Raw genomic sequence first — 14,206 nt, 5'->3', positions numbered from 1 at the left:
ATCTTAACTCCTGGCTGAATTTGAGGTGGTTCTTGGAACTGATCTGAAACTAAGGCTGCCTCCAGAAGCTCCCCAAGAAACCTGCTCTCAGAAAACATTACACTTTAGAGAAGAGAACATTACATTTTGGTGCCTGAATGTGGGACAAACATGACCCTGATTTCAGTGGAAAAGCCTCTGATCCTGATAAAGTGGAAAAGTCTCAGTGACCCAGAAATTAGGGTGAGTACAAAAACAGACAAGGAAACTTTGTTAAAGGGTTAAACTAGTGCTTCAGTTAAAATGGGACATGTTTAGAAAATAGCCTGCTTTTCTTCATCAAGGAAAATGTGTAGAGAGCATTGTCAGGGTTATGAAAAGCAAAGGTTTGATTATAAATTGGGAGTAGATCACTGAACTTTTAGAAACTATACAGTACACATCTCCTTGGTTCTCTATGGAAAAAGAACTGGATCTAGAAGAGTGGAAATTAGTAGGAGAGCAACTTTGTCAATACTACAATAAAAATGGACCTGACTCAATTTTCAAAGATACACTTAATACATATAATTTAATACAATTGGCTTTAGGAAATTATATAAGTTATAGAATAAGGAAAAAGAAGAAAGAGCAGGAAAGGGAGGTGCCAAGTAAACTAGGAGAAAAGGATGAAGAATCAGATAAGAATTCACAGCAGGAGAAATAGATCATTTCCAATCCCCTGATCTACCTCCCTCAATTAACCCTTCATGGGTGGAGAGAGAAGGAGGAGGAAGAGAGGCAGTAATGCAATCAGATCCACTATTAAGCAGGCTATGACAACATTAGAAAAAGCATTAGTTAAGGCAAAAAATGAAGGACAGGATGTATCTGATTTAATATATGCATACCCTGTGATTGAAAAGCTTGACTCTTCAGGTCAAAAAAATAGAAGATACACTCCTTTTAATCTGGAAAATATTAAGAATTTGAAAAAAGGTTGCATTCTTTATAGAGCTACATCATCTTATGTTAAGATGTTACTAGATAGTTTGGCTTATGAAATCCTAACCCCCAGTGACTGGAAATCCATAGCAAGGACATGTTTAGAACCTGGACAAAACTTGTTGTGGCTTTCAGAATACCATGAATTATGTAGGATCCAATCCAGACACAACAGGCAAACATGAATTAATGTAAAATCACTTTTGACCAACTAGCAGGTGAAGTTCAGTATGGAGAGAATTCAGAACAGATTAATTACCCCACAACAGCTTATGAACAGAACGCCAATGCTACAACAAATGCTTGGGTTCCCTCCCCAGACAAAAAGATAGAGGGGAAGCCTTCACAAAAATAGAGCAAGGTCCCAAAGAACCCTTTGAATATTTTGTGGGATGTTTGCAAATAGCTGTAACAAGAACCATTGGAGAAAATGCAGCTACAGAAATAATGACCAGACATCTGGCTAAGGAAAATGCCAATGAGGTTTGCAAAAGAATTATATGGGGACTACACAAAAATGCTCCTTTGGAGGAGATCATAAGATGCTGTGCTACAGTAGGCACAAATACTTGTTATACCCAGACCATGCTGAACATGGAAAGACAAGGTCCCTCTTGGCAAGGGTCTTCTAGAGAGAGTCATCAATGTTTTCAATGAGGAAAAGTTGGACATCTAAGAGCTCCATGTAGATATGGATATAGAGTGAGAAAGCAAGCTGTGAGAAGACCTAAAACCCCATGTCCAAAATACCACAAGGGCTTACACTGGGCCTCAGAATGTAGATTGGCCCAGGGAAATGAGAGGTGAGGCCCAGCTCCAAGACCTCAATCAAAAGACAGATGGGGCATGATGGCAGCTGAGTTTACACCCAAAGAGTCTTTAGAAGGTCAGGACTCTGATGTGATCCACCAGCATAAAAGTAATTACATGGCAGAAAGGGATTATATGATCAATCAGCCAAAAAGCAATCAGATGGCAGAAAGGGATTGCAACTGGGAAGAATACAGGTTTTTTAAACCAACAGGGCAGTGTCCAGTGCAAGCAGCTCCAATGTAATTGCCAGATGATGAGGAGAGATTTAGAAAGTGGTAAATAGAAGGGAATTAGATAGGTTAACTGCCTGGGAGAAAGGGTTTGCTTGTATCTCCACAGAAGGAGAAGGAATCAGATGGGTGCCAATGAACCACATTCGCCTTATCTATCAGAGAGAGACAGAAAAAGAAAAAAAATCTGGACACAAAAGGAAAAATCTAAGAACAAAATCTGCAAGAATCATTGGGTTCCCTAACACAAGATGAGACTGTTGCAGGACTTGAAAACCAGCAGGAATCATTGGATTCCCTAATACAAGATGAGACTATTGCAAGACTTCAAAACTTGCAGGAATTATTGGATTCCTGGCACATGAACTAATGGACAATGGATTCCTTTTAGACTATTTCTAGGATTTATGGACATGTATAATTCCGCATGTTGATTCATGTTATTTGTTTCATCACTACTAGCCTATATTGTACTGTTACATGCTTATGCAATTTATGTAATTATGTTTAATACCTCCCATATTGATGGATTTATGTATACCTGTTTTAAGACTGAGCCCCTTCAGAAACCCATTAATCTGATTTGACTTCCCATTTCCTTGGTGTTTTCATCTCCCTTCCTGAGATGTCAGGGAGGGTGTTTTCACTTCTTTTTTGAGCAGTCAGGGAAGGAATGATCACCTTCTTTTTGGGGGTTTTCACCTTCTTGAGAAGTCAAGGAAGTCATATCCACTTATGTTATAAATCAAAAGAAAGCAGGAGATGTTATGGGCCAGAAAGACAAGCCCACAGAAACCCACAAGCCCACTCTCTGGGAGGCGGAGAAGATTCATTCCAACTTTCACCTTTGTGATGGCTGGAGACATTCAGAGAGAACTCTTGGAACCAAGGAGAGAGCTAGGCCTGTAAGAACGCTAACCAGGCCCAGGAAAAGAGACAAGACTTTGAAAGAAACAATGAAGGATTTGGATTTTAACTCCTGGCTAAATTTGAGATGATTATTGGAACTGAACTGAAACTAAGGCTGCCTCTAGAAGCTCCCCAAGAAACCTGCTCTCAGAGAACATTACACTTTAGAAAAGAGAACATTACATAAAAGTATTAAATTTACATAGACAACCATATCCATGGATAATTAATTCACTGAAGCTAATGGTCAAATAAAAACTACCACTGAAGTATGTCATTGTTGATTATGGTATATCTGTCATAAGGAGTTGAATCAAACATATATTAATCTATATTCATAAATGATCAAATTATAGTTTATAAAACTAATAAGTCCTCAGGGTGGGCATTTATTAACCCATACTGCAAAATATTATGAAAATAATATTTGAAAGCAAAAATTTTATATATATAAAGTTACTTCTATATATTTTTGGCATTCAACTGTCAAAGAAATTAAATCACTATATATACACATTTCAATGATACTTAATTAGCATGGACCTAGGCATAAAGAATGAGATTATAAATAAATTAGAATAACATAGGATAGTTTACCTCTCAGATCTGTAGAAGAAGAAGGAATTTATGACCAAAGAAGAACTAGAGATCATTACTAATCACAAAATAGAAAAATTTGATTATATCAAATTGAAAAGTTTTTGTACAAATGAAACTAATGCAGACAAGATTAGAAGGGAAGCATAAACTGGGAAAACATTTTTACAGTCAAAGATTCTGATAAAGGCCTCATTTCCAAAATACATAGAGAATTGACTCTAATTTATAAGAAATCAAGCCATTCTCCAATTGATAAATGATCAAATGATATGAACAGACAATTCTCAGATGAAGAAACTGAAACTATTTCTAGCCATATGAAAAGATGCTCCAAGTCATTATTAATCAGAGAAATGCAAATTAAGACAACACTAAGATACCACTACACACCTGTCAGATTGGCTAGAATGACATGGAAAGATAATGCAGAATTTTGGAAGGGATGTGGGAAAACTGGGACACTGATACATTGTTGGTGGAATTGTGAATACATCCAGCCATTCTGGAGAGCAATTTGGAATTATGCTCAAAAAGTTATCAATCTGTACATACCCTTTGACCCAGCAGTGTTACTACTGGGCTTATATCCCAAAGAAATTTTAAAGGAGGGAAAGGAACCTGTGTGTGCAAGAATGTTTGTGGCAGCCCTCTTTGAAGTGGCCAGAAACTGGAAACTGAGTAGATTCCCATCAATTGGAGAATGGCTGAATAAATTGTGGTATATTAATATTATGGAATATTATTGTTCTGTAAGAAATGACCAGCAGGATGATTTCAGAAAGATCTAGAGAGACTTACATGAACTGATGCTGAGTTAAATGAGCAGGACCAGAAGATCATTATATACTTCAACAATAATATTATATGATGATCAATTCTGATGGACATGGCCCTCTTCAACAATGAGATGAACCAAATATGTTCCAATAGAGCAATAATGAATTGAACCAACTACACCCAGGGAAAGAACTGGGAGATAACTATGAACCACTACATAGAATTTCCAAACCCTCTATTTTTGTCCACCTGCATTTTTGATTTCCTTCACAGGTTAATTGTACACTATTCCAAAGTCTGATTCTTTTTGTACAGCAAAATAACTGTTTGGACACGTATACGTATATTGTAGTTAATTTATACTTTAACATATCTAACATGTATTGGTCAACCTGCCATCTGGGGGAAGGGGTGGGGAGAAGGAGGGAAAAAGCTGGAACAAAAGGTTTTGCAATTGTCAATGAGGAAAAATTACCTATGCATATATTTTGTAAATAAAAAGGTATAATAATAATAAAAAAGAACATATTGTAAAAAAAATTTTTTAAAGATAATAAATTAGCATGAAAAAACATGGTGCAAATCACATTACATAAATGTTTCAACACATGATTTTTCTGAAATATTTAGCAACTTCTTTAAAATTTTTATTATAGAAGTTGTTTATTTTAGTACATTTGAAGGAAATAAAAATATGCTCAAGTCTTTCATTATAGTCATCATAAATAATGCTTTCCTACCATTGGGCAGTATTTTTCAAGGAAGTTCTTTCACTGGAGGCACAGGAAGGACAAAGAAAGAATCTGGGGGCATCAGTAGGTTGGAAGTACATAGAAAGCTCCATTTTCCCCTCTCCTGGACTGTGAACAAGGTGCAAGACTTCAAGCATGCATCCATGAAATGAAATAGAAAATTCTAACCATATATTTCAATTTTGGAAAGTTTATAATCACTGCACCATTACACTCAACAGCAATTCAAGAAAAAATAAGTCACTCTTTAAGACTTTATGTTCATTTTAGATCTATAATAAATATATATTCTTCACTAAGACTTTTTACATAAAGAGGACAAATATGTCAAAATTCTGCAATTAGTTCATGTCATTTTTCTGTTCCTAGTTGTAATTTTTCATCAATTATAATTTCATAATTCTACTCTTCTGTTCTAGGACCATCTAAGTAAGCCACATCACTGATTCCACAGCAGAAAGCTGATGCTTGTCCTTCATTTTCCAAGAGGTCCAGTGACTTCACAGAGTCATGTCTTAACTCATGCAAGAATTGGATTTAAGTGAAGCAGAGTTATACAAAAATGTTATTCTCATTCTTTCTTCCAGAGTCATCAAAATCTAATAGGAAGAAAAAAGTCAAGACTACTGGAGATGGCCTGAAATGGATGACTTTGGCGTCTTCATTGTCTCACCAAGCTCTTAAGTGCTCCACTGCATTTGCTTCAATGGTCTTCATGGTCACAGGAATAATTTTTTTTTTTCTCATGCTCATTCTGCCAGGGGAAGTCTTTACTTGCTTCAGATAGACATCCCCTATCAGTTACCCTAAAACAGGTTTAGTTCATCTGCCTAAATGGTTTTACCAAGATGTGGCCACTGTGCATGTTACAGCTTCTTGGATCCACAGATGAGTTTAAGATGACAGTGTACACAAAGGTGGGTAAATAGCTTGAAAAGGACTCAGCAACCTCTCATAGAAGAGCTGTTAATTCTCCCTAAATATCACACACACAAGAGGTGAAGGAGTAGTCAGCTCTCTACTACTATGTTCATTCTTTATTTTTGCTATAATGTAATGTGTTTTATATGTTGGGTATTAAGAAATATTGGAAATCAACTGACTGCTCTGTATATAATGTAAACATTTCATGCAATGCTTTGATTTTACTTTACATATTACACAGTTAAGATCCTTTAAAAATAGGATGTAAATGCATAAAAACTAAAATTATTCAGCTTAGAATAGAAAATTCTTGCCTTCTACAAAAAGTTGCTTCCTAACCTATAAACAATCTCTCTTTTCCTGTGATTTTAAGAAGTTACAAGAAAAATATAAACAGGACCATGATTGTCATATAGCACTAATATAGACTAGATACAAGTTTTTAATCCACAAATAATGTACAAGCTCATAATTGTAAATTTCATGTTCAAGACAATCAAAGAAAATCTTTTATGAGCTAGATAAGTTTTAGGTCAAATATAGAAAGTATATACATAATCTCACAAAAATACTGAGTACTTTTATAGACAATGGTTTAGCATTTAATAGGGCTAGGGAAAGTAAATCAATCATAATCTGTCTAAAATCAAACTACATGCTTAAAATCAATCAAATAAAATAATTTTAATAAAATATTCTTTATATTTGCAGATTTATAGAACAAGTTTGCTCCAAAATATTTAACTCTATTTGAAAACTGAAACTAAAATGAAACATCATACAAATACTAAAATACACAATAGACACATCAAAATCCAGTAAGATTTTAATTCAACAAATAGCCATGATAATAGTTATTACAGAAAAAAATGAAATTAAAACAAAAAGGGTTTTGACTCAAAAAATATTGTAAGACTAGACTTAAGGCTAGCTCATAGTTAAGAGTCTAATTTGACCTATTTATGTAACAATCAGCAAATACTGGAATAAGATATCCAAACAAGCATTGAAACATTAATTTTAGTAAACAGTTTATGTGATTTTTAAAATGATACTTCTAAGTTCTTTCCCTCTGAAGCAAAAACATCCATGGTAGGGCTCGTACTAAGGTTTTAAGTATATATATATATATATATATATATATATATATATATATATATATATATGGAATACAATAAAAACAAAATTAATAATACAATAATACTTTATTCATATTTCCATCAAAATTGTTTTTTTAAATATTCAGTAATTACAGTTTAAATGTCAAAGGATTATTAGCCTCACATCATGCATTGGGGTAAAAAAAAAAAAAAAACATGCACACTGAGAACAGGACTGCCAATCATTAGCATCTACTTGTATTACAACAAAGCAAATATATTTTTAAAAGCTTAGTAGACACATGTTCTACTGCAAAGATATGTTCTAGTATTCATGTGCAGTGTTTTGTAAAGCACTTTATTTCCATTAGCGTTATAAAATTCTGTTCTTCAGCAAATCAGCAAGAGACTAATGGCACAAATCAATATCATACTCTTCATAGCAACTAATATTAGGTCATTTGTTATATAGCAGGGACCACTAGAAGACATACAGTTAAAAGTAAATCGAGCATTTTAATTTTGAACCCCATTTTTAAAGCTGAATAAAGGAGGCATCACAGGTTGAATGAACCTTTATAAAATATACTCCATAGGACTTAAATGCGCCAACTTCTTAAACAAAAAAAAGATAACGGACACTGACTCAATACATGCATGAAGAAAAGGCAGAAGCTGATCATAAGGAAAATTGGTAATAACTCCCAGGAAAGGGATAAGAGGACAAAAATAGTGCTGAAAGCTGGAGAAATATTTGTTGTAGTTCCAAAAGATTGAACAATTCTCTTCTGTGAAAAGGGGGGTGAAAAAGCAGTAGAAGAATGTTATAGGGAAGCTTTATAATTACAGAGGTACTCCCAAAAACAAGACCACCTCCTATATTCTCTATATGGAGAGACAGGAGGGATATCAAGATTAAAGATTCTTTAGTCCTGAAATGTCATTGTCATAATCAGTGAAATGCCATTCTTTGCCTCATTTCTTTCTTATTGTACTTTAATCACCATCAGTGGGACATTGCCTCATTCAAACTGAGACAAGTTAAAGCCCTTAGCTTAAAAGGGCCAAGGTCTCCTGCTGCAGCCACTGGTTCTGGATGACTCTAGAGGAAAAAAATGAGGGTAGTGACTTTGCAAAGCCTAATCTCACTTAAATCCAACTCACTGATATGTCATGACATCTCCTCCCTGATGTCATGATCCTCTTCAAGAAGGAAGGACAAACAACAACCACTGAGAGTAGGATGCCCTATTGGGGGCCCATTGGAATTGGTCAGTTGGACAACATAGCCCTTATTCCACCTCTTCCTTTCCTCCTTCCTTTCATCTCTTCCTTCCTCCCTTCTTTTTTTTCCTTACTGTTAGGTTCTTACTAAGTGCTAATGAGATAATGAGATGATAAGTTCTTACTAAGTGCTAAGTCAGTACTTACCAATTCTCTAGTTCCGGCCTTTACTGGGAGTTTTACTTGGGAACTCCTGGGGAGGAGCTTGCATGCTTAGGAGGAGCAAGTTCATTGGTTGAAGTAATTTTTCCCAGAAGCCTTGCGTTATCCCACGCCCATTCTCTGGGAGGATAAAAGAGGGCAGCACTTGAGAGATTGAGAGTCTTGTCTGGACCAGACTTGAGGTGGCTCTCTGGAGGAAGGAAGAGTCTCTGTTCTAGGTCAGTTAGAGTGGCTCTCTGGAGGAAGAAGTCTCTCCTCTAGACCAGATAGCGATAGGCAGTTTCTGGAGACAACAGAACTTTACACCTTACTACATAGGTTATCATACCCTTACCTTCTTTCCAAAGGAATACAATGTTTTTTCTTGATCTCTGAAACATCACAAGTACCTTGCAGTTTTACCTACTATATTTCTTTCTTAAGGACCATTCCTTAACCAAATCACTCTGACTCTCTAGAATGGGTCAAAAAAAGGTCCCAAGTCAAGTCCAAATTGATCTTTGGGCCTTTGTTGACTCAGAATTAATGTAAATAACAATTGCTTCTGCTTGTGCCAGAAACCTTGAAGATCTTCCCCTTCCCTTTTTTTGGGGGGGGAGGGGGGGACTAGGTAAAACAAGCCACACTTTGCCTCAATTCTTGCCTAGGCCTAATCAATGAGTGGGCATTGCCTTAGTCAAATTGAGACCTTAGCTTAAAAAGTCTCCCACTATATCTGAGGCCATCTCTAGTCATCCTCATCCATATCCAGCCACTGGACCCAGATGACTCTGCAGGAAAAATGTAAATCCAATTCCCTCAATGTCATGCCATCACCTCTCTGATGTCATGGTCCTCTTTGAAAATGACAGACAAACAAAAGAAATGTTTATCACTTTCTTACTGACAAACAGCAAAATCCTTTCCAATTTTCCATTTCCAGAAATCATAACACAATGAAGAAAAAAACATGTGCTCTCTTCTTTGTATAACTGAAGATCAGACTTGCTATATCAACTTCCATACAAGACAATACTCATAGAGAAGGGACTTAAGAGCAGCAAGTTGGAGAAGGAGGAACAAGCAAAGTACTGACTTCTTATGTACAGAATATATGCAGTGCAGTTAGGTACACCTAATCACATCTTGATGAAGCATAGTTTACTAAGTACTTCCATTAATATTCTAAAAGTGAATGTGTCATTGAAATATGCTAATATCTGTCAGTTTATGACAGATATACAACAAATAAAGAAATCTAAAAGGATGTTGGAAGATGACCTCCTCGAATTCATACTGCATAGAGCAAAAGGAATGTATTAGAAGTTGTGAATGACAGCAGAGAAATCCCATTGTTACTCCATTAGGGAAGGTGCCAAATCTAAATCAATAGAGGAGCTTAAAAGTATAAAATACATGACCAGTCTGGACTATTTAAAATTTAAGTTCAATAGCTATGTCTCTGGGAGAAAAGAAAAAAAGCAAATCTATTTTATTCCAATGAATCACTAGCATTTTACCATCATATCCTTAGACAATAAACAAACATAAAGCTGTTTTTGTTCATTAACCCAATCTTAAATTACTACTTTCCTTATCAATCCTACTTCAAAAACACTAAAAAATTATTTAGAGAAGCTACTTTGAAATTCTAAACCATCTACTATATATTCCAGTGAATACCAGAATTTGGATAATTACAAATGATGTCCTCCATTAACAAAATCAAACATCTCTTACCTCAAATTTTTATTTATTTATTTTTTATTATTAAAGCTTCTTATTGACAGAACATATGCATGGGTAATTTTTTAATATTGACCCTTGCAATTACTTCTGTTTCAACTTTTCCCTTCCTTCCCTCTACCTCCCTATCCTAGATGGCAGGCAGTCTCACATATGTTACACATGTTCAAGTATATCTTAAATGTAGATATATATACAGTTCTCTTGTTGCACAAGAAAAATTGGATTTAGAAAGGTAAAAATAACCTGGGAAGAAAAACAAAAATGCAAGCAGTCCACACTCATTTTCCAGTGTTCTCTCACTGGGTGTAACTGGTTCTGTTCATCACTGATCAACTGGAACTGAAATGAATCCTCTCATTGCCAAAGATAGCCACTTCCATCAGAATTGATCCACATACAGTATTCTTGTTGAAGTGTATAATGATCTAGTTCTGCTCATTTCACTTAGCTGTAGTTCATTTAAGTGTCTCCAAGCCTTTCTATATTCATCCTACTAGTCATTTCTTACAGAACAATAATATTCCATAACATTTATATATCATAATTTACTCAGCCATTCTCCAATTGATGGGCATTCATTCAATTTCCAGTTTCTAGCCACTATGAAAAGGGCTGCCACAAATATTTTTGCACATACGGGTCCCTTTCCCTTCTTTAATATCTCTTTGGGATATAAGCCCAGTAGTAATACTGCTGGATTAAAGGATATGCACAATTTGATAACTAAAAAAAAAAAAAAAAAAAAAAAAAATTTAATTTAAGAAAATAACCTATATTAGAGAACTACATTAAGATATCACCTACCTAGAATTCAAGCAGGAAGCAAAAATCAAACAAAAATGGCCTTCCTGCTCCTAAAGGAGATATTTAAAAGACCATGCATTATATACTCTACTTACTGAAAAACCTCCAAGGGCCTCACATAGAATCTTGTCTAAGAAAGTCTAAGAAATTTCATTGTCTGGTTTCACTGTGCATGTTAAATCAGAAGCAACAAGTAATATACTATAGGAAAGAAGGATAAATGAAATCATATTACAATCAGAAAAATAATCAAATGTAACAATAGGGAAGAAACAAAATAACTATATGTAGCAAAAATTAAATTTTTTTAAACCATAAGTTTCCTCATCTGAAAAAATAAGTTCATATTACTAACAACCTCTTTTAACATTGTGTAATTATAGTAAAAACAAATAATCCAACAAAGCAATCTAGAGCCTTTTCACATAGAAGAGTATACATACTTCAGTAGCTACTGAGATCTGTAAACAATAACATAACTCCCCCGCTTCTTAAACTGTGGGTTGTAAACACCATATGGGGTCTCATAGCTGAATGTGAGGGTAGCAAAATTATGATTATCTATAATTTTTTTAAAATTTTAATACCTATATACCCAGGGTTCACATAAAAATTTCTTGGCAAGGGCAGTTAGGTGGCACAGTGGATAGAGCACCAGTCCTGAAGTCAGGAGGACCTGAGTTCAAATCTGACCTCAGACACTTAACATTTCCTAGCTTGGTGACCCTCGGCAAGTCATTTAGCCCCAAATGACTCAGAAAAAAAAAAAAAAAAAAAAAAAAAAAAAGAAGAAGAAAAAGAAAAGAAAAAAAGAGGTAAAAAAAGGAAAAAAAAATTAAAAAGACCTGATATAATTGACTCATATGACTCAGAATCAGTAATAAAAGATTAAATATGGTCAGCATACTATATTTAAGAAAACAAAATACATTTTCAGAAGTTTCCCATTAAAAATCTTTTCACACTTATATCCTACATACTGATTCTCCCTCAGACACTATAACCATTCAATTCCTCAACTTACATAACTACTATGACTTTCTCTCCTTCACCCCACCTCAATAACACACAAAGACATTAAAAGTAAAAGGAATTCTTAAACATTATCATACTTAAAGGATTAAACCTATAGCTTTGTAATTAACTGAGCTAGTTTAAACTCCATCACACCTAAATCTTGATCTCCCCTCAATTTTTGATTTTTGTTGATAACAGAGCAATATTCCCAGCCATCTAGATTAATAATATGAGTGATATTTGGTAATTTGCACTCCCCCAATCTAACCAATCACCCAAACTTGTGATTGTCTTCCTCTCTGTCCCCCCAACACTATCAACATTTTAAATGCACTGGAACCATTCAAGTTGAGGCCTTTATTTCTGCTTACCTAAGCTATTATAATAGTTTCTAAAAAACTCTAACTGACTGCTATCAGCCTACCCCCTTCTTCCACCAATATATCCACAATTGCTAGACAAATAATTTTAATGTATCATAAAGAAACAACAGGAAGTAAAAGAGAGAGTAATTTACTTGTTATTAAGAAGGTTTTGGTTCAAATCCTGTCTCTAAAGATCACAACCACAGAGAAATTACTGAAACTCTCAGAACTTCTCTTACTTCATGGGAACAATAATATCTGTGGTACCAACTTCCCAGGACTGCTGTGAAGCTCAAACAAGAGAAATGACCTTTCCTAACTTTAAAACTGCTTTTTTGTTACTATCGGTTGATAAAGTGAGGTTTGACACCAAAAGTTGGGCTTTGGTAATATAAGAAATTCACAACAGCCATTTTCTTTGGCAAAAGGTAGATTTATTTAGGGAAATGGTTACAGACAAAATAAAAGGATACAAGAGACACCAGAAATGGTAAATGAAATAGAGTGGAAGAATATATGAGAGACAAGTTCCTCAGAAGAACTCACAATTAACCATAGAAAGGGAGCCTCCCATGAGGCAAGTCCCCAGCTGGCAGGTTAACTCTGAAAAGGGACTCAGCATCCTAAAAGAGTTACCTAGCTGTAAGAAGAAGTAGGGTTGAGAAGCAAAGTACAGTTAAGAGAGATACCACATGGCACAGGAAGGGAAAGGGGAAAGATAAAACAAGGCAGAGTCCCTTCCATGGCAGATTGACCCAAAGGAAGCAGAAGCCATGGGATGGCCCATAAGTAGATTTTATAGGAAAAATTTAACTTCAGGGACAAGACTGAGATTCCTGGAAGGGAATGGGCAAGGTGAGAGAGACTACTCGAGATCTCCACAGAGTGTGGGCCTCAAGAGTTTAACATAACTTGGATTTCAAACTGGATAATCTCTCCTGAGGGTGGGTCCACAGAACTAAATTCATCAGTGCCTTCTCCCTGCTTGCCTCAGGAATCAATTCTTTAGTTTCTGCCCACAGCATCATTCAGGACCTCATAATTATGATTTTATTCTCACTATATTGGACCAATTTAGCCTTTCTATTCTCATTCTCTGCTCCCATGATATGCACAGTTCCTAGCACTTATAATAAAACTTCTCCCAAAGACTTGACCTTTTTTTCATGGAAATACAATTAGACATCACCTAACAAATAAATGACTAAAGAGAAGGAAGCAGTTTCCCAAGGAACTGCAGATATTAATATGAATGGCCATATAAAATATTACAAATAAATGCAAATTAAATAATTCTGAAGCCTCATCACACCTCTTACAATTTGGCAAAATTGTCCAACACACACAAATAGTTATTAGTGGAGGGCCTTGAGGAAGACAGTTTCACTATTGGTAGAGCTATAAATTGATCAGTTCTGGAAAGCAATTTGTAACAAAGCAAACAAAATGATTAAACTGTTTTAATCAATGATCTCACTAGTAGGCTCATACTAAAGAGAAGTCAAAAATAAAAAAAGTCCCTTATAAGTATTTTTGTTACAGCAAAAACCTAGAAACCAAGATGGTTTCTTCCAGGGTAGGAAGATTCTAGGAAACAAAGTGGGCAACTATCTCTAATGAATATTTCAAATGACTGAAAAAATTGTGGTAGGTGAATATAATGGAATATCACTGTGCAATAAGAAATAACAAATAAAAGGAATATGGAGGAGATATATGAAACCCTGAATGAAATGATAGAGAGTGAAAAAGGCAGAACCAAAAGAAAAAAATGTGTA

At 35.1% G+C, this 14,206-nt stretch overlaps 1 protein-coding gene and 1 long non-coding RNA gene across 4 annotated transcripts in view; both read right to left on the bottom strand.

The window, feature by feature from the left end:
* The window catches only part of WDR7 (WD repeat domain 7), a 472,816-nt gene that overhangs the window by 318,493 nt on the left and 140,117 nt on the right, over nucleotides 1-14,206 (bottom strand). The window lies entirely within an intron of this gene.
* Nucleotides 3,298-10,994, bottom strand: LOC141549674 (uncharacterized). Its single transcript, XR_012484414.1, has 2 exons — nucleotides 10,934-10,994; nucleotides 3,298-4,090 (listed from the first exon to the last, which is right to left on the bottom strand). It is a non-coding gene; the product is annotated as an uncharacterized LOC141549674 (long non-coding RNA).

The sequence above is a fragment of the Sminthopsis crassicaudata genome, chromosome 1 (assembly GCF_048593235.1).
Source record: "Sminthopsis crassicaudata isolate SCR6 chromosome 1, ASM4859323v1, whole genome shotgun sequence".
Classification (NCBI taxonomy): domain Eukaryota; kingdom Metazoa; phylum Chordata; class Mammalia; order Dasyuromorphia; family Dasyuridae; genus Sminthopsis; species Sminthopsis crassicaudata.
Note: the sequence above shows the minus strand (reverse complement) of the source record. Positions and strands in the feature narration are given on the sequence as shown.